General features: G+C 44.3%; 1 protein-coding gene across 3 annotated transcripts in view; it reads right to left on the bottom strand.

The window, feature by feature from the left end:
• dlgap1a (discs, large (Drosophila) homolog-associated protein 1a) overlaps positions 1-27,659 on the bottom strand; it is a 1,322,085-nt gene that overhangs the window by 840,956 nt on the left and 453,470 nt on the right. The gene's annotated exons all lie outside the window — the stretch shown is intronic.

Raw genomic sequence — 27,659 nt, 5'->3', positions numbered from 1 at the left:
TTAAGAGTCAACCACATTGCTGGGGTCACCTCTAGGCCAGACCAGGTAAGTACATTAATAATTCAGATGGGTTTTTATGACAATCCAGTAGTTTCATGGTCACCATTACTGATACTAATTTTCTTTTTATTCCTGTTTTAATTAATTAACTGAATTTAAATTCCCCAGCTACTGTGGTGGGATTTGAACTCTGGATCATTAGTCCAGGCCTCGGGAGTACTAGTCCAGTAACATAACCACTATGCTACTGTTCCCTTAAAGCGCTTTCTTTCTAGATGCAGGAAGGATGTTTCTGATGGCCGGGGAGTCCAGAACCAGGGGTCATAGTCTAAGGATAAGGGGTAAGCCATTTAGGACTGAAATGAGGAGGAATTTCTTCACCCAGAGAGTGGTGAACCTGTGGAATTCTCTGCCACAGAGGGCGGTGGAGGCCAGTTCATTAAATATATTCAAGAAAGAGTTGGATATATTTCTTAAGGCTAAAGGGAGCAAGGGATATGGGGAGAAGGCAGGGACCGGGTACTGAATTTGGATGATCAGCCATGATCTCATTGAATGGCAGAGCAGGCTCGAAGGGCCGAATGGCCTACTCCTGCTCCTATCTTCTATGCATCTATGTATATACCAGTGTAACAAACTTGAATTCTTCTGAAAAAAATTGTTGCCTGTTAACTAAATACAACAGGGTGAAAGCAGTGTGAGTGTGAGAAGAAATCAAAATGGGACTCCCTTCAGATACAGCATAAGTCTGTAACCAAGACTGAAAATGCTGCTTGAATTGGACATTTTTAAAATTTCAATCATGATCAATTTCAAATTGGGCCATATCTCCTTTTGAAGTATTTCTGCTAATTTCAGGTTAATTTCATACATTTCAAATCAGCAAGCAGCTGGTAATCTTTTTGAATTGAAGCTGACGTCAAAGCACAACTAGAAATAAAGGGGGAAATTTAAAAAATGGGTGGAACTGGGTCGGGTGACATGTAAAAATGTAAAAAATCTAAAACCCAACCCCAACATGCCTCCAACCCACCCACTTCCGGTTTCAACTGAGGCGGGACGGGACGGGGCGGGCAACCAACCCGCTCGCAGGAGGTGGGTTGGGCATTGAAATATTATAATGAGGCTGCGTACCTCAGAATTAACCACCATTTAAAATTGAACCCTGGCCGGCCAGGTTTCCCAAACCTTGAGAAACCCGGTAGCTAAAGGAAGGCGAGGACTGCCGGATCCAGCAGGTAAGTGTCTTTCCTGCTTACCTGCTGGATCCAGTTTACCTACTTCACGCACCCTCCATGATCGGACAAGCCTTCCGATCTCCCCCCACACCCCCCGATCTCCCCCCACACCCCCCGATCTTCCCCCCCCCCACCCCAAGGGCTCCGATCTCCCCCCCCCACCCCAAGGGCTCCGATCTCCCCCTCCCACCCCGAGGCCTCCGATCTCCCCCTCCCACCCCGAGTCCTCCGATCTCCCCCCCACCCCGAGGCCTCCGATCTCCCCCTCCCACCCCGAGGCCTCTGATCTCCCCCCCCCCCCCGAGGCCCTTCTGATTTCCCCCATGAGACTGGTCCGATTTCCCTCGAGGCCTTTCCAATCTCACCCCCCCCCCGAGGCCTCTGATCTCCTCCACCACCGAACCTTCCAATCCCTCCCTCCTCTTTGCTCCCCAGCTGCGGCCTGGTGCCGAAAGCCTACCCGTCCGACAGTCTCAATCTGTCTGGCTGCTGCCAGGAAATGGAGACGTCAAATCTTAATCAGGTCCTGCTGTTAAATTCAGCAGGACCAGAGGGAAACCCAACCTCAAAACTGTCCTCCCCCATTCGCTCCCCGCCTCTGAGCTACTATCGGGGCCAAAGTGATTATTGAAATGACTGGAATAAAATAATTCAATTGGAACAGGAGCAATGTACTTACTGGTATTGATTTTTGTAGAGTGGAAGGCCTTAAGAAACAAAAACCGTAATTTGAATATGTTTAAAAATCAAAAATTCACCGAAAATGGATGGTTAAATTGTACTGACTGAACATTATATTTCAAAATACTACATACTCAAATTTGCCAACCTCAGTTGTTTTCATGGAAGCCTAGATGAAATGCTTCACAGTAGTTGAAAATGTATTCTGTGTCAGTCTCACAGGTATGTAAACATGAATGTAATATCTTTTCCTCCATACAAACTCTTTCTTGTCTCTCGTCCATAACCTTTCTCCCTATTGCCAGCTTTCATCTCTTTCTCTATGTTATTGAAATTACTATAATCAGTGCTTTTCTGAAATTTGCTCTTCTATTCCTCCTAAAGCCCAAGTCCACCACCATAAGCTGTTTTTATACTGATGATGTTTTAGTTCGGATTTGGGAGACACAGTTTTTTGTGGCCCAATGAGCCTGTCACTTGAATAAGGGAACCATGTTTAGCAGTGTAAATGGCAAGGGCTAGCTCACAGACACCGGGCTCACAGAATCTGAGCTAAACAGTGGCAATATAAAAGGCGCTCTAAATGCCTATCCTCCTTTTACCATTCTCAATCTGTTGAAATTCAAGATATTTCATTGTCTCCTTTACCGAGCTCCTCATCTTGTTCAGTCTCCTGTGGCTTTTTAATAACATGCTTTTAAAACCCAAGCTGCAATGATCCAATCACTGCTTCCCAATTTAGCTTGTCTTCCTTCCTACTTTTTCCAATGTTGGTCGTCTCCAGCACTATGAGGCTAGGTCCTTCATCTAGGTTTCTCAAATAAAAACAATTTGGGGTGGATATGACAGGTATACAATGGGGTTAAGAAGGTCTAATTTCGGGGTCCAACATACTGTGTCCCAAGATACGACAGAAAAAATCCAACCTGAAATTGCATCAAGCCATTTTTGAGGCGTCTAACAACCCCTTGCATATGCTAATGAGGAGCCTAACACCTGTTTAAAGACCCCTTGAATTGATTGTCATCATGAAGAAGTCCACAGCACCATCATCGCAGCTCTGGGACAATAGTAGTAAAGGTGGCTCTAATAGAGGAGGAAAATGAAGAAAAAAACTATAGCTTAAACAACTAATATTTCAACATAGTAATAAACAATGGGCCAGATTTTGCTCTAGCATGGCAACTAATGGCATTTGCCGTTAGTTAGACTTGCCCCTGCACCCTTCAACTCAAAACAAAGTTGCTGAAAGTGCAAGCTGATAAGAGCGCAGCGAGGGAAACCAGGCACCTGGGACTTGAATGAACAGGACAACCAACAGGGTATCTCCTTAATCAATGAGATTTAAATTTGGGAAATAAACAGAGGAAGGACTGAGAAGGAGGATGAATTAAAGGGGGTGAATTCAATGTCAATCAGGTACAGAAAGAGAAATAAAGAGAGGGAAAAAAAGATTGGATTAAGAGAGAGAGAGAGAAAATAGAGACAGAAAGGAAAAGTAAGAAAAAAATTTTAACGTTTAAAATTTGACATTTTAAAAATCTTCTAAAACAATTCACAAACTGAAGAAATGAAATTCTACACTTATATTTGTTAATTTTTGGTGCTAGAGAGGTTGATTGGCTGTCATTAACACATTACGTCATTAAAAGGGTACTTACGCTTGTAATTGCTAGTCCTAAATATCTACGGCGGGTTTAGTTTGTATCTACCACACAAATACAGAAGCTTCATGACATGCATTGCATATCAATGGTGTGGCAGACAGCAAAATGCCATTTTTGCAAAGGTAACAGTGGAGTGGTGCAACTCAGACAGCAACTTTTAGATATTTGCATTTAACCGCGCATCTGCTCCTTGCCTGAAGTTGCTGTACCATTTACACATAAATAACGGCGAGCGCCATTAGCCCCACCAGTATTTTGACAGCAGTATCTGGTCCAAAATGTTCTTCCATCTGCTCAGTGTGGGAGGCAAATCTATTCTTTTTAGTAAGAGATTAGAGGAGACATTTAAAAACTAATGATATTTGAAACAATTCATTGCAATATCCACTTAGTGAATTGCTTTGGAACCTGACTCATTTTTAAACATTTTCTCCCATTCATCGCTAGTCCTGTTAAAATAAATAGGGAACTATCTCCAATGTTTAATTTGGAATGCAATATTACAGAAAGAAACTCATCTACTCTTTTCTGTCATTTGAAAATCTCTGGGCTGGAAAATCCTAATCTCCTAAGTGAGAGGGCATGAGGATGAGAAAAATGGATAAAAACATACTTTATAGGTGTAACTTTACAAATTTGTGTTCCAGGCATGGTGCTTCACCTGCTGAGAACACACATCAGGAATTTGGGCAGCGGCGCCCCATAATTCGCCGTTGGTTGAAGCTCCTAGCTGGGAGTGTCTATTTGTAAAATTATCCATAAGGCATGGCCTTAAAAAAATCAAACTTATATAAAACATGTAGTGGAGATGAAAGAAAATCTGTAAATGTTTGTAATATGACATAAAACAAAAACTGCTGGACATGCATCGTTATCTGATAAATCAATACTTTGACCCTGCTGATAATGTCAACCTACTTTTCCCTTTCAGCTGATGATCAAACTGCTGTGCTTTACTAATATTTTCTGTTATCATTCCGTTTTGGGGTCCAGACTCGGCGCTGCGCAGGCAGCGTGCCTCCCAACCGAGAGGCTCGATGCTGGTCTGAAATTAGGCCTCGGGAGGGGGTTGAAACAGGCAACCGGGAAGGTGGGGTGAGTTGGGGGAAGGGGTAGTCCTCACGATTCTGGCTGCACATAAAGGTCTTTTTAAAAAATGTCTTTGGAAAAAACGTATCATTCACCGCAGCTGCTGTTTAGGCTACAGTGGCCACTGAGAAATCCTGAGTGGGCAACCTGCCCAATGTCTGTGAGGGGACCTAAAACAGATAGTGGGCCCCTAATTTACATACCTAAGGGACTTAGCACCTGATTTAGGCAGCCACCAAAGTTGCCCAAAAAAAGACCCGACCCAATGTAGGGGCGGACGTTTTTTAGGCATCCTTGGGGCACAGGACATTGAGCTCCAAAATTGTGCCTTGTTGCACCCCTTTCATGCCCATAAAGTGGGCGCAAAGAGTTTGATAAAATCTGAAATGTACATAGATAGTTTTACATTATGGTATTAATAATAAAATGAAAAGTTTAGTGTGGAGACTGATGCCTAACACTTACCATTCAGTCTCGCTTCGTGGGTGGGTTGCTCACTAAATGGGTCGCAGCTGCAATTTATGCTTCAGAAGCACTGGAGCAAAATGACTCTGAGCTTCAATTCTGAGCCTAATCTTTCACAAACCTTTGATTCTGGAGCATACCAATAATTTTTAATTAGTTATATTAAAGAATAATTGTTTGGGCAATGATCACATCTTCCCTGAAGCTATCCGTATTTTGTGGTCGCTGTAGTTAAAAACAAAAATCGGGGCTTAACAAAGTTGGAGCAATCCTCACTCAGCCAGCAGTTCTATGTAATCCTGAGGGAAAGACATAGCTGAAGTCTTTAATAATGTGAGACAGCCCTACCGTTGGAGAAGCGGGTATTAATAAACTTTTTTTTAGTCACTGTGAATGAGTGAATTACTGACACTGAGATAGCAAATCAAAATAAATGGTAATGAATGGCCCACTATTCCAGATGCAAAAAGTATTCCATATATGTTGGGAATTTGCAAACGTCGTACTCTTCAATTCAAATGAGGTTAACAATAATAATATTTGCTAAACATTTTTTCTAACTTCCTTTTTCAAGCCTGTCAACAGTCATGCATGATATATGAGATTCATTCATGTTGACACCATCTCCCCTAAGTACATTTTTAAATGTCACTCCAAACCAACAGCAGGAGAAATTTGTAAAAGAAACAGTCGGCACTGGACCAGTGGGACTGGATTCAAATGGGAAGAAGGTTGCCATTTAAGGTATTTTAAAGTACTGATTCTCTCATGTAATTGGACCTTGTGCCCTAGTTCCAGAAGTTGTATCTGTTTGCAGTCTTCCCTTGCAGAATGTGTGTGAAGCACAGGACTAACAATTATCAACTTATGGTGATCCATGTACTGGAATATACACAGGGACCAACTTCCATCTCTGACACATATTGGGCAGGTAGTGGGTGGGGCATTCGTTCTGCCCGCTCAAAGAGGTCAGTGGGAGGCCCAATTGATTTTAGTGGTTGGATTGCATGTAAATACAATAGGAGAGTTGTCAGTACCAAGCACGCTGCTATTAGGCAGCTGGCTGTTTGGGAGGGCAGCCGATTGTCATTGGCCTGCAGCAGCACCTTAAAGGGGTAGGGCGGAAGTTTCGGGATTGAAATAGAGCAACAGTTTTCAGCAGGGAAATTTTTGTAGCATCCAGAGCAGTAAGGGGATAAATTAATGGAAATCTTTAAGGCTCAAAACGCACAAGAGACTTCATAAAAAAATGAGTTGCAGACCTGCTTTCAGCTTTCCCTGACTGCAGCTATGGATCCCTTTCAATACCACTGGAAATTGTTGCTTCCTGACCTGTACTGCCCATGGTTTGTGGGTAGGTTGACAAAATTGCAGTGGCAGCACGTGTTGAGGGCATTGAGTGAACTGACAATGTCAATTGACCCCTATTTGCATATATTTATTAGGCCTCGGCCTGGTTCCAGTTCTGTTGGCTGCCTAGATCGAGGCCTGCCCAAAAATTAGAACGGTCGGACCCCCAGCGTTTTTTTCCGTTTTATTGCAATTTTCATCCCACTATTGCCCAGTTTATAGGCGCAAACGGGGTGGTAGTGAAATGAAAATCAGTCTGGTAGTCTTGTAGTAGACTATCAACCACTGTGGTATGGTAGAATACCAAACACAAATGAGAACTTTTATAGGCTACATGGACTAATGTATTTAAAATGAAAGAAAAATTAAAGACTTGCATTTATATAGTATCTATCATGACCACTGGATGTCCCAAAGCACTTTACAGCCAATTAAGTACTTTTTTGAAATGTAGTCACTGTTGTAATGGGCTGTAATTTGCGGCCGCTACGAGCACGTATGAGGTGTGTACGCCTGCGCATGTTCCAGGTTTAGGCAGACGCTGCGCATGCGCTAAAACCCAGAACTTGCGATGTCAATAATCTTCTTGACAGATCATCCGCATCCCCGGGAAAAGGGCATCCGCGGGTGGAGAGTTGCATTATTTGCCCAACTTCTGCCCAGCGAATGCCTGTGAAATTCTTATGCCTGATACCAGCGTAAGAGTTTTAAAAAACAGAAAAATAAAATGTAATCAATAATTTATATTTAAAAACCTGTGAAATAAGGTAAGTTTATTTTAGCCCCTTTAAAACATGTAAATTTATTTTTCAAAAAAATTAATTTTTGTTTTAAATATTTAATTAAATGCCATTTTAACTCATTTTAAATATGTGATTTAAAAAAAAATTGATGTGTAGATGTATTTTTGGGGGTATTCCCATTCATACTTATGGGATTTCCATACATACGGAATGCCCATAAGAATGAATGGGTATTCTCTTCTGTCATGCGTTGGGCCGGCCCATGTGATCCCAGGGGCGCTTGTGATCCACGTGGGCCTCTTCCCGTGGGTACCCAGAGTGTAGGCTAGGGTGTACCTGTAGGATTTAGTAAACATTATTAAGATTCTATAACCATTTTTATATAACTATAATATGTGAAATTGTATGTTAAAAGCCTAAAAGCCTGTATAAAATGGTGAATGGCTGAGAGCAAAGCAGGATGGGATTATGCCAACCTGACTAAAAACCTCTGTTTAAAATTACTGAAGTAACGGAATGTAGGGCTAAGTTTATGGAGACGAGGAATTCAGCAATATTATGCTTAAAGAGATAAAAACTAGAGAGAGAGATAAGAGTTGGAGACATCCTTCATTGGTACAGCTATAGGATGAGCAGATTGTTTTGTCAACATTCTAGGAAGTGTTCTGTGAAAAGTGAACATATGAGATAAGTGTACTTTGTTGTGCTTAGAGAAGAACCTAGTAGCATCAACAAGATCATAAGATGGCTAATGAGGGAAGCAAGACTTTTTACCAGGTGTCAGAGGGTTAATTACTGCCACGCAAGCAAAACGAGAGGAAAAAGGATATAAAGGTACAGGTTTTGAACATCGAAAGCGCGCACCATGTAACCAGAGATTGATAGAAGTATCGGTCAATGGAACACAGCAAGATCCCAAGGAAGCGAGCATTGGTCAACAGAACACAGCAACTTACATCAGGAGACTTGCGCCCCAGTCACGCAGAAGGAACACCGGGGTTCGAACGAACAGACTGTGACTATCTTCTTGTTAAGTATTACTCCTTTGTACTGGATGTTAATGCTTAATAAACCTGTTTTACTTATACACAATATACCTGTACCCAGAGTGGTTTGTGTAGTCACAGACAAATTATTATACGAGCTTTTAAAAGCTACAGAGAGGCCCAGGACTGCGAGTCTCTGTACCTCCCGGACCACCAGGTAGGCACAGATTTTATTTGTGGATCGGAGGCATTTCCCCGCGGGAAGCCTCTGACCACAAATTTAGGGCCAGTGTAGGAAATAGATAGAAATGAAACATCAAAATTCAGCAATACTAAAACTGTACAAACTTAGATAGACTAGTGGCATGCACAAAGGGATTAAAATTAATAACCAGAAAATTGGGAAGGCTGCAAATTGGGCACGTTGAGCTCTACACCTGAATGTCCGATTTGCCCCTCTGTTGATCAAGGCTCTGCACGAAGAGCACTAATCAAAAATTGTCACCTATATTATGCAAGTACTGTATATGGCTTGAAAGACCTTTACAGGAACCAAATAACAGGAAGAAATATTTGTATAGCTGCCACTCAGGACACACAATATCAGGTATGTGCAATCTGTAAGGATTAAGTAGCAGGGAGGGAGCAGGGAAAATAATATACATATGAAGGTATTTATCAGCTGTCACAATTACTACACAATGGTAAGAAATGTTCTTTTTATGACATCTTGGAACTCCTGCTTACGTATTGAATGTAAGCCTTAGCATTACAAAACAGCAATCACATAGATGGACCATGACCAAGTCCTACCTCAGATTTAAAGCAATCCTGATTTGAAAATGTTCAATCAGGAGTACAGGAGTAAAGAAGACTTACTCCAATTATATAGGGCCTTGGTGAGACCACACCTGGAGTATTGTGTACAATTTTGGTCTCCTTACCTAAGGAAGGATATACTTGCCATAGAGGGAGTGCAACAAAGGTTCACAAGATTGATTCCTGGGATGGCGGGACTGTCGTATGAGAAGAGATTGAGTAAACTAGGCCTGTATTCTCTTGAATTCAGAAGAATGAGAGGGGATCTCATTGAAGCATGCAAAATTATTTCAGTGCTTGATAGGGTGGATGCTGGGAGAATGTTTCCCTTGGCTGGGGAGTCTAGAACCAGGGGCCACAGCCTCAGGATAAAGGGTAGGCCATTCAGGACTGAGATGAGAAGAAATTTCTTCACACAGAGGGTGGTGAATCTTTGGAATTCTCGACCCCAGAGTGCTGTGGAGGCTCAGTCATTGGGTATATTCAGAACAGAAGTTGATAGATTTCTGACTGGTAAGGGCATCAAGGGATATGATGATAAGGCCGGTGAATCGAATTGAGGCAGATGATCAGCCATGATCTCATTGAATGGCAGAGCAGGTTCGAAGGGCCAAATGGCCTACTCCTGCTCCTATTTCTTATGTTCTTATCACGGCTGCCTTCCCTTTTTCCTCTTCCTCCATTGAAGAATAAGACCAGTTAGGCAAACCTTACCCTGCTTTATCATCCAAACTCAAATTTTTCAGCTTATCACTGTTACCATAGTACTTATGTCAATCAGTATGTATTGTAAGATTCGAAAACTTTCATCAAATAATCACGCAGGAAATTAGGGTTAATAAGACAGCTTTATTGACTAAAAGAAGCTTGTACAGAGAAACCTTTGATAAAAGGGCACACAAAATGGCCGCCAGACCTCGTGACCAGCTTCTGGGACTATTTGAATTTCTGTTACTGCAAGCCAGACAGGCTTGTGGATTGAGGGCATTAAGCCCGCGAAAACCAGTTTCGGGAAGCCGAAACTCATGGAACTGAGTATACATATTGATTAGATTATAAGTACAGGACAGATTTGGGTAGCAGGATGAGGCCCATCAAGAAATGGGCGGACAATTGAATGAACACTTTAACCCATTTACTGTACAAAGAGAAGCCGTTTAACAGCCATCAAGGGCAATCTCCAGACCGATCAATATACAAACCGAGTTATGGTGACAAAGCAAAGACATTATCGGCCCAGGAAGGCCAGTTAAGCTATCACCAGCTCCCGTTATGAAGACAAAACACCCCTGCAGAGAGTTCTGCCCGCCAAAATTATTACAAAGACAGGACTATGATTTGGCGGGAGATAAGAATGTTCCAAAAAGGTATAACTGTGGATTGAAAAAGTCCATCAGTAGCTTCGGGAAGTACGCTTCAGAGCTTCGTCAACAGTTTCGGTAGCTTCGGAAAAACGCTTCAAGACCATCAGAGACCTTCACACAGCACTTCGGTTCGAAACGTGTTCGGTGTTCGGGCAGGCAAGGCCCGGCCACGACGGGAAGACGACGAGGGTGGCCCGGGTACTTTTGTCGGGAGATCATCGACGACCCAGGCCGAAGAAGAAGACACCCTGTACTCCAGCTCTGCTTCAAATCAGAAGGACAATTATGACTGTATAAAAAGGGCTTTTTGGGACCAACGTCCCGCCCCGGGGAAGACCATCGAGAGATCGACGACCCAGGCCGGAGAAGACGACACTCAGGGCCCGGCACTCCAGTGTCTCAACATCACATCGGTAATGGATTCATCCATGTGCATCCAGTTCTTAAAGTCACGTCGGTAACGGATTCATCTGTGGTGAGCGCTCACCAAGGCTGTATCGGCTGCCTCATCGCAGGAGAACCAAGAGGAAAACAAGCTGCGCCAGAAGCTTCCAAACCCACGTGACAACGGCAAGCGGTGTCGAGAGGCTGTGAACCCCTTTTCGCAATTCTTAAAGTGGTGAGCATGATCCCGAGTTCCTCAAGTCGAAACTTAGTTAGGTTATAGGGGAGGGGGTTAAGGGTAGTTGTAATGTGTTACCCCTTTTACGATGTGCCGTGTGTTCCCCATTTCTATAGAGTTAAGTTTATAGATGTGTGTATGCTTGTAGTTTCTTTAATCTGTGCATATGACATGTATTTTATAATGTTGCAAACTGTTCAATAAAGGCATCCATTTCATGCTATTCGACCTGGTCTATTGAGTTTTTCTGCACTACAGCTCCCTGCACCTAAGTCCAAGGTCGAGAACCGTAGGGGCGAGTGGGTCGAACCACTCACGGGTAATTATTGCAAGAAGCCTGGCAGGAGACCAGAGCAAGCAAGAGAAACCCCCTACAGTATATATATATAAATTGAGAAGGTGGTGGTGAGCTGCCTTCTTGAACCTCTGCAGTCCGTGTGGTGAAGGTACTCCCACAGTGCTGTTAGGTAGGGAGTTCTAGGATTTTGACCCAGCGACGATGAAGAATCGTCAATATACTTCTAAGTCAGGATGGTGTGTGACTTGGAGGGGAACTTGGAGGTGGTGGTGTTCCCATGCCTCTGCTGCCCTTGTCCTTCTAGGTGGAAGAAGTTGCGTGTTTGGGAGGTGCTGCCGAAGAAGCTTTGGCGAGTTGCTGCAGTGCATCTTGTAGGTGGTATACACTGTAGCCTCGGTACACCGGTGGTGGAGGAAGTGAATGTTTAAGGTGGTGAATGGGGTGCCAATCAAACAGGCTGCTTTGTCCTGGATGGTGTCGAGCTTCTTGAGTGTTGTTGGAGCTTCACTCATCCAGGCAAGTGGAGAGTATTCCATCACGCTCCTTACTTTTGCCTTGTAGATGGTGGAAAGGCTTTGGGGAGTGAGGAGGTGAGACACTCGCCACCGAATACCTAGCCTCTGACCTGCTCTTGTTGCCACAGTATTTATGTGGCTGGTCCAGTTAAGTTTCTGGTCAATGGTGACCCCCAGGATGCTGATGGTGGGGATTCGGCGATGGTAATGCCGTTGAATGTCAAGGGGAGATGGTTAGACTCCTGCTTGTTGGAGATAGTCATTGCCTGGCACTTCTGTGGTGCGAATGTTACCTGCCACTTATCAACCCAAGCCTGAATGTCATCCAGGTCTTGTTGCATGCGGGCATGGACTGCTTCATTATCTGAGGAGTTGTGAATGGCGCTGAACATTGTGCAGTCATCAGCGAACATCCCCATTTCTGACCTTATGTTGGAGGGAAGGTCATTGATGAAGCAGCTGAAGATGGTTGGGGCTAGGACACTGCCCTTAGGAACCTTAGAATATAGAACAGGAGCAGGCCATTCAGCCCCTCAAGCGTGTTCTGCCATTCAATTAGATCATGGCTGATTTGAACCTCAACTCCATTTACCTGCCTTTGCTCCATATCCCTTGGTATCTAACAAAAATCTATCGATCTCAGTCTTGAAAATTTAAATTGACCCAGCATCCATAGCCTTGTGGGGGAGCAAGTTCCAGATTTCTGCTACCCTTTGTGTGAGAAAGTGCTTTCTGATTTCACTCCTATATGCCCTATCTTTAATTTTAAGATTATGCCCTCTTGTTCTGGATTCCCCACCAGAAGAGATAGTTTCTCTGTATCTACCCTATCAAATTCCTTTATCATTTCAAAATACCTTAAATTAGATCAGCTCAACCTCCTAAACTCAAAGAATTACAAGCCAAGTGTATGCAACCTGGCCTCATAATTGAATCCTTTAAGCCCTAATATCATTCTGGTGAATCTGTGCTGTACCCCCCCTCTCAGGCCAATATATATTTCCTGAGGTTCAATGCCCAAAACTGAACACAATATTCCAGATGGTGTCTGACCAAGACCTTACAACTGAAGCATCACTTCCTCACTTTTGAATTCCAACATCCTCAAGATAAAAGCCAACATTCCTTTGGCCTTTTTGATTACTTTTTGTACCTGTGAACTATCTTTTAGTGATTTGTGTATGTGGACACCTAAATGTGTCAGCTGTGGCTCAGTGGGCAGCACTCACCTCTGAGCGAGTAGGTTGTGGGCTCAAGCCCCATTCCAGAGACTTGAGCACAAAAAACTAGGCTGACACTCCAGTGCAGTGCTGAGGGAGTGCTGCACTGTCGGAGGTGTTGTCTTTCGGACGAGACATTAAACTGACGCCACATCTGCTCTCTCAGGTGGACGTAAAAGATCCCATGGCGTTATTTCGAAAAAGAGCAGGGGAGTTATCCCTGGTGTCGTGGCCTATAATTATCCCTCAATCAACATCACTAAAACAGATTATCTGGTCATTATCACATTGCTGTTTGTGGGAGCTTGCTGTGTGAAAATTGGCTGCCACGTTTCCACTGACTTTCTAACAAAGATTGCATAAGTGATATAGTTATTAATGGCCCGTAATTTGCGGTCAGCGGCGAAGCAAAGGTAGTCGCCGCCGGAACCTGAAGAAAGCTTTCCACAAAAATCTTGTGGTGAGAAGTTCGGCTTTTTCAACATTCAGTTGAGATCAGTGTAAGATAATGGGGGAATTCCTAGTGCGAGCTGCTGTGACGTCAACGAGCTGTCTAAGCAGCCAATCACAATGCAGAATTCTCATAGACCGAGAACCAGGAAGTGAAGAAGCTCCTTTTATTCTAACTTTTAAAAAATGTTATAGAAAACAAAACAAAGATTGGGGCTCTCACATGGGGAATGACTGACCGTAACTTCAGGATTTTGTGTTAGGATGCGCATGCTCTAAATCCAGAAGTTGCAGTCAGTTTCAAAGGGGTAATAACAGCGAACGCTGTTCGTTCACAGTTATTGCCCACCACAAATTCTGGGCCAATGTCTCATCTTCAGAGTGCATATTTGGTAATAAAGTACTACAAATTTCAAATTTCAGAGAACTCACAGAGAGAAAATGTACCTTAAATGATGATTACATATTTGTTTTTCTTTTATTCATCAGTGCAGCAGTCAAAACAATTCACAAAGGAAGCATGATGGAATGTTTTGCTCGGATATATATTTTAACAATTTCACATGACTGTCAGATATTGCTGTAAACACTGAAGTGATTGAAAGTTTGATATTTTTGGATGATCTACTTTTAGCACTCAGGAGAGTCCAAGAGCTCACACACAGGGAGGCTACTCACAGATTTTCTCAACTGGAAGGATTTAAACCACTGCAGCTTTTACATTCACTTCACTGTAAATCCCCTGATTGTGTTCTATTTTCCACGTGGGTTTAGTGCACTGAGGGAAATAGGGCAACTATCACAAAAAAACACCTACTGATTAATGACCCTCAGTTGGTTGTTTAAACAAATAATTTTTACTCGCAGACAAATACAGTACAGTAATAGGTTTCTGGTTTGGCTGTTGCTGAGGGCAATTTCCATTGTGTGTGGAATCCATGCACATAAATAGTGAATTAAAGAGTTTCATATTTGCCTGTAGTAATAATCTGCACATGATTTATTCAGGAGATATCACGTGCTTGAAAGTAGTTTCCCTTATCAGATTGTTTTCACTGAGTATATTTAGTGCATTGATATCAATCTGCTTTAGTAAAAAGAATCACATTTTTCATTTCTTGTATAATACTGTTATTTCTTTACTTAATTTTTTCAGTTTTATTCTCTTCTCCTGTTGACTTATGCTGAGGTATGATTCTTCTTTATGTGTGAGCTATAATTTTACAAATTTAACCCCTAGCATGGAGCTTCGCATATATCGGAGATTTTGCAGGATTCTGCACCCAAATTCCTAATGTGTATTCCCAGTACACAATGTTCTATATTAGGAATGTAAATTCATAAAATCTATCCTTAAGTGACTGCAGGCTATCAAAAGTAAGCTAGATATCCATACATGCATGTAGTATATGCACCTTTAAGAGAGAACTACTTTTACAGCTCCTGTGTACTGTAGTACCGGCAGTGACCACACCTGTATATAAGCCTTGAGCATGCCTCTGTACCCCCAGTCTTGAGACTTACATAAATGATTTGGATGAGAATGTAAAAGGTATGATCAGTAAGTTCGCAGATGACACGAAAATTGGTGGGGTGGTAAATTGTGAGGAGGAAAGCCTCAGGCTACAGGAAGATATAAACGAGTTGGTCAGATGGGCGGAAAAGTGGCAAATGGAATTTAACCCTGAAAAGTGCGAGGTGATGCATTTTGGACGGACAAATAAGGCAAAGGAGTACACAATGAGTGGTAGGACCCTAGGAAGTACAGAGGGTCAGAGGGACCTTGGTGTGCATGTACATAGATCCCTGAAGGCAGCGGAACAGGTAGATAAGGTGGTTAAAAAGGCATATGGGATACTTGCCTTCATTAGCCGAGGCATAGAATATAAGAGCAGGGAGGTTATGATGGAGCTGTACAAAACGCTGGTGAGGCCACAGCTGGAGTACTGTGTGCAGTTCTGGTCGCCTCACTATAGGAAGGATGCGATTGCTTTAGAGAGGGTGCAGAGAAGATTCACCAGGATGTTACCTGGGATGGAGCGCCTCAGCTATGAAGAAAGACTAAACAGGCTGGGGTTGTTTTCATTGGAGCAAAGAAGGCTGAGGGGGGACCTGATTGAGGTGTACAAAATGATGAGGGGCATAGATAGGGTAGATAAAGAGGAACTTTTCCCCTTAGTAGGGGGGTCAATAACAAGGGGGCATAGATTCAAGGTAAGGGGCAGGAGATTTAGAGGGGATTTGAGGAGGAACTTTTTCACCCAGAGGGTGGTTGGAATCTGGAACTCTCTGCCTGAAAGGGTGGTAGAGGCAGGAACCCTCACAACATTCAAGAAGCATTTGGATGAGCACTTGAAATGCCACTGCATACAAGGCTATGGACCAAATGCTGGAAAATGGGATTAGACTGGACAGGGATTGATGGACGGCGCAGACACGATGGGCCGAAGGGCCTCTTTCTGTGCTGTAAAACTCTATGGCCTAGAAATTCAGTATAGCCAGTTTTGGGGCACTAACGTTAGCGCCTGCCCGATGTTAGCGCCCGCCCCAAAGTTGCGCCCCCTTTGCGGAAATTGAGTCGCTTTGCCCTAAGAGGTTGCTGGAGCGCTAAAACAGGCGTTGCACGACTATCTTCAGGCGCTAAGCCGTCAGGCCGGAGCGCAACACCCGAGCTCGGGCGCAGCGCAGGTGCGGGGAGCTGGTGATTGACGGCAGACACTCTGGTGCCAGTGAGCTCTTAAAGGGGAAGGGTGCATGTGTTTTTTTCAAAGGCCGAGTCTGGGGGGAAAGAGGGAGGAGGAGGACGAGGACGAGGACGAGGATGAGGACGAGGACGAGTACGAGGAGGAGGAGATGGTGGTGGTGGCCGGAAACAGAAATACACCGTTCACAACAACACACTGGACCCTTCCACACAACACATGCAGAGTGCCTTTTATAGTGCAGGAGGAGTGCCCTTTAATTTGCGCTCCCCGGGGCCCGCGTCGGCTGTGTTGCGTTCCATTTTACAAATGCTCTGGACGCCAGCCGCACAATGGGGTGGTCCGACTGAAGTTTGGAATCGGGGCGCGCAAAGGGCGTTGCACGAGGATGTGACGTCATTTTCTGTGTGCGCAGCCGGGCGGGCGCTAAACTTTGCGCCGGCGCTAAGGGTCAACTTAATTTGGGGCGAGGTGCAAACTGCGCTGCGCCCGGGCGCTACACGCATAGCGCCCGAAATTCACTTCTCTTAAGGCGCTAACTGCTGGCGCAACCAACTGAATTTCTAGGCCTATGACTCTATGACTACCCTACTCCAGTAAACACCTGTTGATTGTTAAGTTACAGCATCCGTGTAGTTATTGAAAAACATCATACTCTCAGAATCACGGATCTAACAGTGGCGACGAGTGTCGATTCGAATCTACCTGCAACTCTGCAATTCCCTTCGAGGATTCGCTCCGGGAGGGCGGTGGACGAAAGTCGAGGCCAGAAACACGGGCGTCGACCACGAGCAACCGCCCAGTCATCCGGCAGAGAGTGAACATCGCAGGGGAGGCTGTGGTGAGCCGGGCTTGGTTCCCCAGCCATGACGATCAGCAACAGACTGACGACAGGTACCAGGTACAGCGCAGACCCTTCCCGGACAGCGGCGGCTGGAGCCGACCGACGGCAGAGAGAAAGCCGAGCAGCGTTGACGGGGTAAGATAGAGGGTGAAGCGCACAGGGCGCAGCTGGGGGTTGAAAACCGAGCGGCGTCGAGGAAAAGCAAAATGGAGAGAGAGAGGGTAAAGCAGCAGCCGGGTTCAGGACCGAGCGGCGGAAACGGGAAAGGCGCATAGAAAAAAAAACGCGCAGAGCGCAGCCAGGCCTCAAGTTCTGAACAGTGTCCGCGGGGAGAAGAGAGAGCACGGGAGAGGCCATTGAGCTGCGGAGAAGAAGGAAGAGCGCGGGAGATGCCATTTTTAGAAGCCGCAGCAGAGAAGAAGGGCGAGCGCGGGAAGAAAGGAAAGCGCGGGAGATGCCATTTTGTGCCAGCGGAGAAGAAGGGAAAGCGCGGGAGACGCTATTTTTGACAGTTAAATCACACCCAGGGATGCCGAAGAGTGGCAGTATCTCTACGTTCGACAATGAAGTCGAAGATTGGGTGACATATGTGAAACGTATTCAGGTGTACTGCAGGGCGAATGAAGTGCCAGATGCTAGGAAAGCACTGGTTTTGTTAAATTCCATGGGTGCAAAAACTTATGGGTTACTGCGAAACCTAATAACCCCAGAGAAGACTGTGAGTAAGAGTTTCAAAAACCCCACACCGCTGCTGATAGCAGAACGATTTAAGTTCCATAAAAGGAACCAACACAAAGACAAAAGCAATGCTGAGTACTTAACGGAACTGCGCAAGCTATCGAAACACTGCCAGTTTGGAGTGGGACGAGCAGATACGTTAAGGGACAAGTTTGTGTGTGGGCTTCAAAGTGAAGGAACCCAGAAACGGCTTCTATCAGAAAAGGATCTTACGCTGGACAAGGCTTTCAGTATGGCAGTATCACACGAAGCAGCCGCAAGGGGCGCTGCAGAGATACAACGGAGACCGCAAGAATATGGCAGCAATGAAATGTCCTATGGATCAGGGAAGTGTTATCGCTGCGGCAGAACAACACACGACCAGAAGGATTGTTGGTTCAAGGACCAAGTGTGCAGACAGTGTGGAAAAGCAGGACACATAGCAAGAGTCTGCAGGTCTGGGAAGAAAACCAAGAGCAAGAAATCTCAACAGGAGAAGTACAAAAAGGTACACAAGGTGGTGGACAGTAGTTCAGACGAACAGAAAAGTGACACAGACTCCGGAAGCAAGGAGCTGGGTTGTCTGAAACTACATAAGGTAACCAAAATGGAGGATCACCAGACTATCTGGGTTACACTCAAGATAGACGGAGTCCAAGTGAAAATGGAATTGGACACAGGATCAACCCTAACAGTCATAAACCAAAGGAACTACAAGCGGCAATTTTCACATATACCCTTGAAAGCTACAGACAGTGTCTTGAAGACGTACACGGGGCAAAAAGTCTACCCCAAAGGAAAAATAAGGGTGAAAGTGATATACAAAGGCCAGGAAATGCCTAAAATGGACTTATATGTATTGCCAGATGGAGGACCACCACTGCTAGGACGTGAATGGATCCGGAAGATACAATTAGATTGGCATTCCATACAGGCACTGAAGGTTGAGGCCAAAAAGGATGACGACGTCACACCTGGACGACTGTCAAATATGCTAACTGACGCAAAAGAAGTGTTCCAGGAGGGACTCGGAACACCTAAAGGCATAACAGCAATGATTAAAATAGAGGAAAATGCAAGCCCAAAGTTTCTTAAGGCCAGACCAGTGCCTTATGCAATCAGACCAGCCGTCGAAGCAGAGCTGGAAGGGTTGGAACGTTCAGGAGTACTGTTCAAAGTAGACTGGAGCGAGTGGGCTACACCCATCGTTCCTGTAATGAAGAGGTCGTTGAGTTATACGCCTGGGGAACCAAAGAAGGTCCGCATCTGTGGGGATTTTATGGTGACAGTGAACCCAGTCCTTCACACGGTACAATATCCGCTTCCACGAATTCAGGATATTTTCGCCTCGCTCCCTGGAGGTAAACGCTTCACCAAAATTGATCTAGCCCAGGCGTACTTGCAAATGGAGGTAGAAGAAGCCTCGAAACAATACCTCACGATCAACAGTCATAAAGGTCTCTATCAATACAACCGGCTGGTGTTCGGGGTAGCATCGGCTCCGGCTATTTGGCAAAGGGTGATGGATCAAGTCCTGCAAGGGATTCCAGGGACCCAGTGTTATTTGGATGACATCCTGGTCACGGGCGAAAATGACAGTGATCACCTCGCCAACTTGGAGAAGGTGCTCACCAGATTAAAGGAATATGGGCTACGAGCTAATCGCCACAAGTGCGAGTTTTTCCAGAAGCAGATCTCATATTGTGGCCACGTCATCGACGAAGAGGGGTTACATAAGTCCCCTGAAAAGATTGAGGCAGTAGTCAAGGCTCCAGCACCGGAAAATGTGTCACAACTGAGGTCGTTCCTCGGGCTGGTAAACTACTACCATAAGTTCTTACCAAATTTGTCCACGGTATTACACCCACTGAACACCCTACTGCAAACAGGGGTACCATGGAAGTGGAATGACGAACGTAGACGAGCTTTCCAGAAGTGTAAAGAATTGATCACATCAAAAGAGGTGTTGGCCCATTTTGACCCATCACTACCAATTCGTTTGGCATGTGATGCATCACCCTATGGTCGCACAAATTCCCAGACGGGTTGGAGAGGCCAGTAGCCTTTGCGTCTCAGTCACTAACCTCAGCCGAGCGCAACTATGCCCAGATTGACAGGGAGGCCCTCAGCCTAGTATGGGGAGTAAAAAAATTCAACCACTATCTGCATGGGCAGAAGTTCACCTTGCTGACTGACCACCAACCACTTGTCTCCATCTTTAATCCTAAGAAGGGCGTTCCAGTGGTGACTGCACAACGATTACAAAGATGGTCCCTGTTTCTAGGGGCAAATCAATATGAAATAGAATATAAAGGCACAAAACAGCATGGAAACGCTGATGGGCTATCACGCCTGCCACTGCCTACTGTGGAGGAAGCACCAGCAGTGGACTCTATCGAGATATTTTATTCGTCAATAATTGAACGATTGCCAGTAACGAACGCGGATATAGAGAAGGAGACCCGCAATGATCCGACACTGTCTCGGGTATATGATTTGACGGTGAGGGGATGGCCAACACATGGCGACTCACTGTTGCCAGCATTCTCATCCAGAAGAGAACAGCTGTCAGTATGCCAGGGGACAGTGATGTGTGGATCCCGAGTGGTGATTCCACCCAAGTTATGGGAGAGAGTGCTAAATGAGCTTCATGAAGGTCATCTGGGAGGGGTGAAAATGAAAAGCCTTGCTAGGGCTTATGTGTGGTGGCCGGGGATCGATCAACCAATCGAGGACCTAACCAAGAGCTGCTCAGGATGCCAGAAGTTCCAAAATGCACCGCCACATGCCCCTCTACACCCATGGGAGTGGCCCTCCTCTCCATGGCAATGGGTGCACATTGATTTTGCTGGTCCATTCATGGACTCAATGTTTTTAATAGCAGTGGATGCTCACTCGAAATGGCCTGAGGTGATAAAAATGTCCTCAACCACTACAGAGAAAACGATTGCAGTCCTACGGACCATATTTGCCAGGAACGGCTTGCCAGAGCAGATTTGCTCTGATAATGGACCACAGTTTGTGTCCGAAGAGTTTCGGAAATTTATGAGAAGGAATGGGGTCAGGCATTACACATCCGCCCCGTATCATCCAGCCACAAATGGATTGGCTGAGAGGTTCGTACAAACCTTTAAAAAGGCGATAAAGGCCATGTGCAACGATGAAATTCCACTACAGCATAAGGTGGACAATTTCCTATTAGCCTACAGAAATGCAACACATGCAGTCACCAACCAGACCCCGGCCATGATGTTCTTTAACCGAAGGTTGAGATCTCGTCTGGATTTGCTCAGACCAAATGTGCGAAGAAATGTTGAGGATAAACAATTCCAGCACATCAATGAGAAGCTGACAAGGAGCTTCAATGTAGGACAACCAGTCTTGGCCCGTGACTACCGAACAGAGAAATGGCAACCCGGAACGATATGCACAAGACAGGGGCCATTAATGTACACAGTGGATGTCGGGGAGAACATTGTGAGACGCCACGTCGATCAGATCTTAGTGTCACAGGAACGAGTCAACCCCATGTCTCGAGTACCTGGGGATGAACCTGACATACCGGTAGCATCTACCTCAGAACCAGTAGCAGTGGAAACCGATGAACTAACCGACGAAAAGGGGCCAGAATCGCCTCCACACCAAGAACAAGAACCTCAGGAAAGGCGCTATCCCGAAAGGATCAGGAAGCCGCCCCAAAGACTGAATCTATGAATGGACTATTGTTGTTTAATGTACATGTTAAAGTGTTAATTGTTATTTGAATATTATGGGTACTGCTAATCTAAAAGGGGAGGAATTGTAGTGTATGTACCTTTAAGAGAGAACTACTTTTACAGCTCCTGTATACTGTAGTACCGGCAGTGACCACACCTGTATATAAGCCTTGAGCATGCCTCTGTACCCCAGTCTTGAGACTACCCTACTCCAGTAAACACCTGTTGATTGTTAAGTTACAGCATCCGTGTAGTTATTGAAAAACATCATACTCTCAGAATCACGGATCTAACAATGCATACTTTATATTAAGGGGTAACTGAATAGTGATCAGGAGTCTGAATTCTGCTTGATTTCGCTCTTCCTAGCCCAGTAACACTGAGGCGATTTGAAACATATCGAGTGCTATCCCAGCCGAGATCAATTAACTCAACAGTCTGATAATCAAACCTCCTTAAATTGCTTCATCATGACCACCATCAGTGACAAACCTATAACTGCCCTAGCGCTACATAGCTCAAAATACTCTCTTCACACACAGTCTTAGTTTGGTGGACAAATCTCTTATTATACTGTTGTCCATTTTTTATAGAACAACTGGATATAGTATGAAAATCTCACACAGTCAGCATGACACTTTACTGAAATCCTTTTGATCACAAGCCCACAAGACACTTTCAGATGAGGAAGGCTATCTTAATTCATCCAACAGTAGCAAATACAACTTGCACTTATAATAGTGCCTTTAATGTAGAAAAATGTCCCAAGATGCTTCACAGAGACGTAATCAAAGCAAAGAATAGTTGCCGAGCTAAAGAAGGAGATATTCATCCAGAAAGACCCTACAGTTTCCAATTCTCCAACCTCCATTGCTGCATCTAATTGTATATTAAATGATTCCAAAATTTTAATCTCCACCACTCTATCTGGAAGTCCATTCGAAGTACTGATCATTCTCTGCATGAAGAACTTCCTGCTATTACCTTTAACTAGTTTGAACCTGTGTCCCTCTAATCCTACTCCCATGGTTTAATTTAAAGTAATGTTCTGGAATAACCATTTTGGTACAGTTTATTATATTATATACTTCTACAAGATCACCTTGTTGACTCCTCCTTTCCAGTCTTTCCTCATAACTCAGATACCTGTCATTAACCTCTGCCTCTGCTCTGCATTAGCATGAATATCTCCCTTGTTTCTTGGCTATCAGAACTGGACATAGTACTCAAGGTCTGGCCTGATCAGTGCACAGTATAGTTTGATCACAAACTTCATCTGACGAGTATTCTACAGTTTTGGCCATGTACAACAACACAATTTGCATTTATATAGCACCTTTAACATAGCAAAGCATTCCAAAGCGCTTCACAGGAGTGTTATCAAATAAATTTGACACCGAGCCACAAAAGAAGATATTTTGAAATAACAACAGAAAATGCTGGAAATACTCAGCAGGCCAGGCAGCATCCGTGGAGAGAGAAACAGAGTTAATGCTTCAGGTCTGGGACCCTTTATCAGAACTGGAAAAAGCTGGAGATGTAACAGATATTAAGCAGGTGCAGAGACAGGGCGGTCGGTGGGGGGGGGGGGCGGGGGTTAGGAATTGAAAGAACATCCTGTACTTTTGGAAGAGGCAGGAAAGTTAAAATGTTGCAAATGGGAGTGGCAAAAATCATACAGCATGAAAAATGGGGGCAGGGATAATTATCTGAACTTGTTGAACTCGATGTTGAGTCTGGCAGGCTGTAAAGTGCCCAATCGAAAGATGAGGTGCTGTCTGTCAGGTGACCAAAAGCTTGCTCAAAGAGGTAGGTTTTAAGGTGTATCTTAAAGCAGGAGAAAGAGGTAGAGAGGTTTAGGGAGGGAATTTCAGAGCTTAGGGCCTAGGAAGCTGAAGGCATGGCCGCTAATGGTGGTGGGATTAAAATCGGGGAAGCACAAGAGGCCAGAATTGGAGGAGCGCAGAAATCTCAGAGAGTTGTAGGGCTGGAGGAGGTTACAAAGATAGGGAGGGGCAAGGCCATGGAGCGATTTGAAAACAAGGATGAGAATTTTAAAATCGAGGCGCTGTCAGACTGGGAGCCAATGTAGGTCAGCTTTGCTGAATGGTGCTTTGCATTGGCTGGACATGTTGAGCATCGAAACTACTCAGACTCCTAGGTTTCTTTCAACTTAATCTTCAGCTATTTCAGCGCCATAACACTGCTATCATCTGCTCATTGATATCAATAGTGAGTGACATCAGCAGCCGATAAAACAGAATATAGTGCACCAGTTCCACAAAACCAAGTCAGGGCTTGTTCAAAATAGTAAACATTTTCCTTAATTTAAAAGAAATTCTAACTATATAATGAAACAATGACCATCTTCTTGGGCTACAAGATATGCAAATTATAAAAGTGACCAAGCATGTCCAGCCTTTTAGCCTTTAGCTTCAGTCAATAACACTCACATTCACTTTATGATTACAGATCTCAACCACAGTTCCTGGACAAATGAAAAGTTCATTAGTCCAAGAAAGTCTATAACTATTTAAGTAGTTTGCCAGCAGGGACATTAAGATATCACATTGTTAACTAAAAGGCACCTTCTAATTAGCTTGTAAATAAAAATGTCAGGCAGGCTCTCCGAATGGCCCAGTGGGTAAATGAAGTCCATGGAGTAGCAGTGAAGCAGGAAGGTCCCAAGTTTGATCTCTGATCTATACTAAATCAATTGATCTCAGCTGGGTGATCAGTGCCCTGTAATTTGGTTCAGTGCCTCTTGGCTAGGGAGGAGAAAGCAAATCAGCCAGGGTTTCAGCTTCTGATCTCTATCCAAATGTTCCCTGCTGGAAACTGCATGTCTGTGGATGTTAGATGAGGACAGGATCAGGTTTTCGCTATGTGCTCCCTGTGATCAACTAACCTCCCAACACTGAACATAAAAGAATGGTAACTTATGTGAGTACTAGCAGACTGCCAGTGTCCAAGGAACTATCCCCAGGGTGAATAAGCACCATCAAGAAAAAAAGGGACGACAAATTTGGGTGAAACAAAACTAAATCAAAGTTAGATAATGAAGATTAATTTCTATCTTTCTGAATTATGAAAGAGTTTGTATTAAATATTTTAATAGGATTATGCTATGCAGCTGTCATAATTTATAACTCAAAATTGAAAGCTGTGTGATGTAGATGACAGATATTTATGTTATGAAGTACATTCAGTGTTTTGGATGCAATTAAAGTGCTTTGTTATGTGAGGACAGAAATATACCATTTAGGAAAGGAAGCTGCTGATTTAATCCTGAATTACATGGTTCAAAAGAGAAAATCACATTCTGCCCAGAGAAAAGGAAAGAATAATAATTTATGTTAAAACCTCGCTGTTCAGAATATGAATAAAATGAATTGGTAGATGGACAGCACGGCTTTTGAAATATCTACACACTGCTTGAACTGACAAGCAAGTCAAGCATTTAGGAGTGATGAAATAGCAACAGATAACCTGCCAACTGCTAGTAAGCAAAATTTTGCAGGCCTTTGTGAAATATTTTCAGCATCAGTTGTTATGCAGATCTTTCAAATTTATTGGTAATCAATGGTCTTCCACAAGAAACATGAAGGAAAGATTGCAAAAGTGCTTAAATTATTAACATTTAAAGAAAATTGGCAACAGCCATAACAGCAAACCCAGGCAACCACAAAATGTTGGTTGGTGGAACAAAACAAAAATATCAATATAACCTGATGACATATTGTTCTATGTAATCAATTCCACTAACTCCTCCTCAGTATCTTCCAAAACAACAAGGACTCTGGACTGTTCTTAGATCAACTAGAACATTTCGAAGTGGAGGGCGTGCTCCTTATAAATGATATCCCCAGTCACTTAGGAGAATCTTACTCCTTTGTATGCTTTGAGACAGACATCAGGTAGCTCAGCATGACAATGACACATGAGCGTTTAACCCCACTAAAGAAGAAATTATACTCCCTCCTAAACTGGGAAAGCCAAACAGCCTGCTCCTATCATTCTAGGAAAGGAAAGCAATCAAAATGAATGAATTGCCTGACCCTCTACATTTCCAGATACTCTCCGGAACAATAATTCGAGAGCCTTGACAAGCATATCCAAACTCCTCGGAGTGGGTAAAAAGTCATGCAGGCACCTTATGTGTCTACAGTTGTTGAAGTTAGGGAGGAAAAAACTCTCAAGGTTTAGGCATTATTATTGAGGAATTCAACTACGGGGGATCGTTGCCTCGAACATGAATTCTCCTTTAGAAACTTGGCTAGGCATGGAATACTGAGCCTCCCTAACATAAAGCCTGAGCAATCTGCCCTTCATTAACCCTCTGAAAAGGTTGGCAGAAGTTCAGAAGCACCCCTAATAGCATCAACCTTGACAGCTTGGAAGGAGAACCGAATATTACTGAAGATACATTAGTATATGCCAGTCCTCTCCACACCACCGCCCACGGCCTCCCCCCAACCCCCCACCTCCCCACCCCTCCCCCGCGCCATTCTGGTACAATCGACAACTCTCAAAGTGATTGCCAAGAATGCTTTCAAAACCTGACATGAGGAAGACATTGCCACAATAGACTACTTCCTCTATGAGGACCAGATCATCACCATTCTTCAGTTGGCTGTTAGAAATATTATACTGTCTGACCTATTCTGTTATTTCTAAATCAAGAACTGCCTGCAGAGGAAAAGCTGAATGTGCTTGAATTTGCAGTCTAGGAAACTCCCAAAGATTCAACCCACCCCAAACACCATGTAGGACACGAAAAGCCTGAGTTTTCTGATTGGTCAGGTGGTTGCAGGACCTGCCCATAATAAAATGCATTTAAAAAGAATGGGGGAAATTTTAACCCCCAAGAGCGGGTGGGTTGGAAGCTGGTGGGGGGTTAAAAATGATTGATTTTTAGAGTGGGAGCACAACCCTGCTCCAACGCGTTCACTTTAGGTTTAAAGGAGGCACATTTGGATGCCGGCAAGAAACCTACTCCCGAAGTCAGGGATTTCCTAATAGAATGCGGGCGGGTACTTATTGGTGCAATTAAAATCCTTAGGAGACGTTAATGAGATGTTTTTTAATTAATTTTAAATTGGCTCCAAATTTTACTTGAGCAGCACAAGTTTCCCGGGGCTCGGGAACTGACCAGGGAAATGGAGGCGAGGTTGAGCAGCAGTTCAGGTGGGTATTTAAACTTGTCATTGTCCCATCTGAATAAAAGCTTACTGATTGCAGCTGGTGTCTCAATTCCCTCTTGCAAAATATTTGGCAGAGAGTTCTTGTGTGAATACAGCTTTTTTCAATCTTTGAGGATTTCAAATTGACAAGATCAGGATGGGAGGTGCCTTGGGTGTGTTTGACTGCACATCAGAAGAGGAAGACCGTCACCATCCACGGCAGCAACGATGTGCTGTACTGGGATATGCAGAGAGGTTTGCAGGTGGAGGAGGACGAAGAAGCTCATCGCTCATCTTCGGGTGAGGAGAACATAGAGGAGGAGGAGGATGAAGATGGGGCACCCATCGCCAGACCAGTTGCTTACATTGCTGCCTGGCCTGCTAGGGGTGCCCTAACACCGCAAAGGTTCACCTAGTATGAAACATAACAAATGAAATCCTGCGGTTTGCTCCCACCACCAGCACCAACATCCTCCCATGCTCCCCTCCCCATCTTTAACTAAACAGTCTTTCAACCACTCACCCACCCATTGCACATCTGCCCAATGGGTCCCGTCATGTATTGACATTCATCATGAAACAAGTGAAAGGGCGAGTTGGTCCTTGGGATGCAATAATGGGCAAGACGTGGAAGTGGTGCTAATCATTAAATTTTATGTGGCATTGTAAAAAAAAGGAAACTTAACAACACAACATTTTCTCAAACACCCATATGCATACCCTTGATGAATTAAATTTTCTTCAACTTACGTTTCCTACCGCTTCTACATGTTGTACCTCATGAGGCTTCAGCAGAGGTAGAGGCAGGCTGCTCAGTTGCCTGCCCTGACTGCTGAGATGCTTTTGGCCTACGCCCTCTGGGTTTTGGAGCTCCTGAGGGCCCCGCCAAAGACTGCTCCACCTGCACCTGTGCAGGGGCAGACTCAGCCATCGGGAGACGAGGCAGCATGTCGGGTATTGGCTGAGGGGGGGAAAGGGGTGAGAAGTGGG

This window comes from Somniosus microcephalus, chromosome 7 (assembly GCF_052327205.1).
Source record: "Somniosus microcephalus isolate GS21.2 chromosome 7, FLI_Smic_1.0, whole genome shotgun sequence".
Classification (NCBI taxonomy): Eukaryota; Metazoa; Chordata; class Chondrichthyes; order Squaliformes; family Somniosidae; genus Somniosus; species Somniosus microcephalus.
The sequence above is the reverse complement of the archived record's forward strand: the minus strand, read 5'-3'. Positions and strand labels throughout refer to the sequence as shown.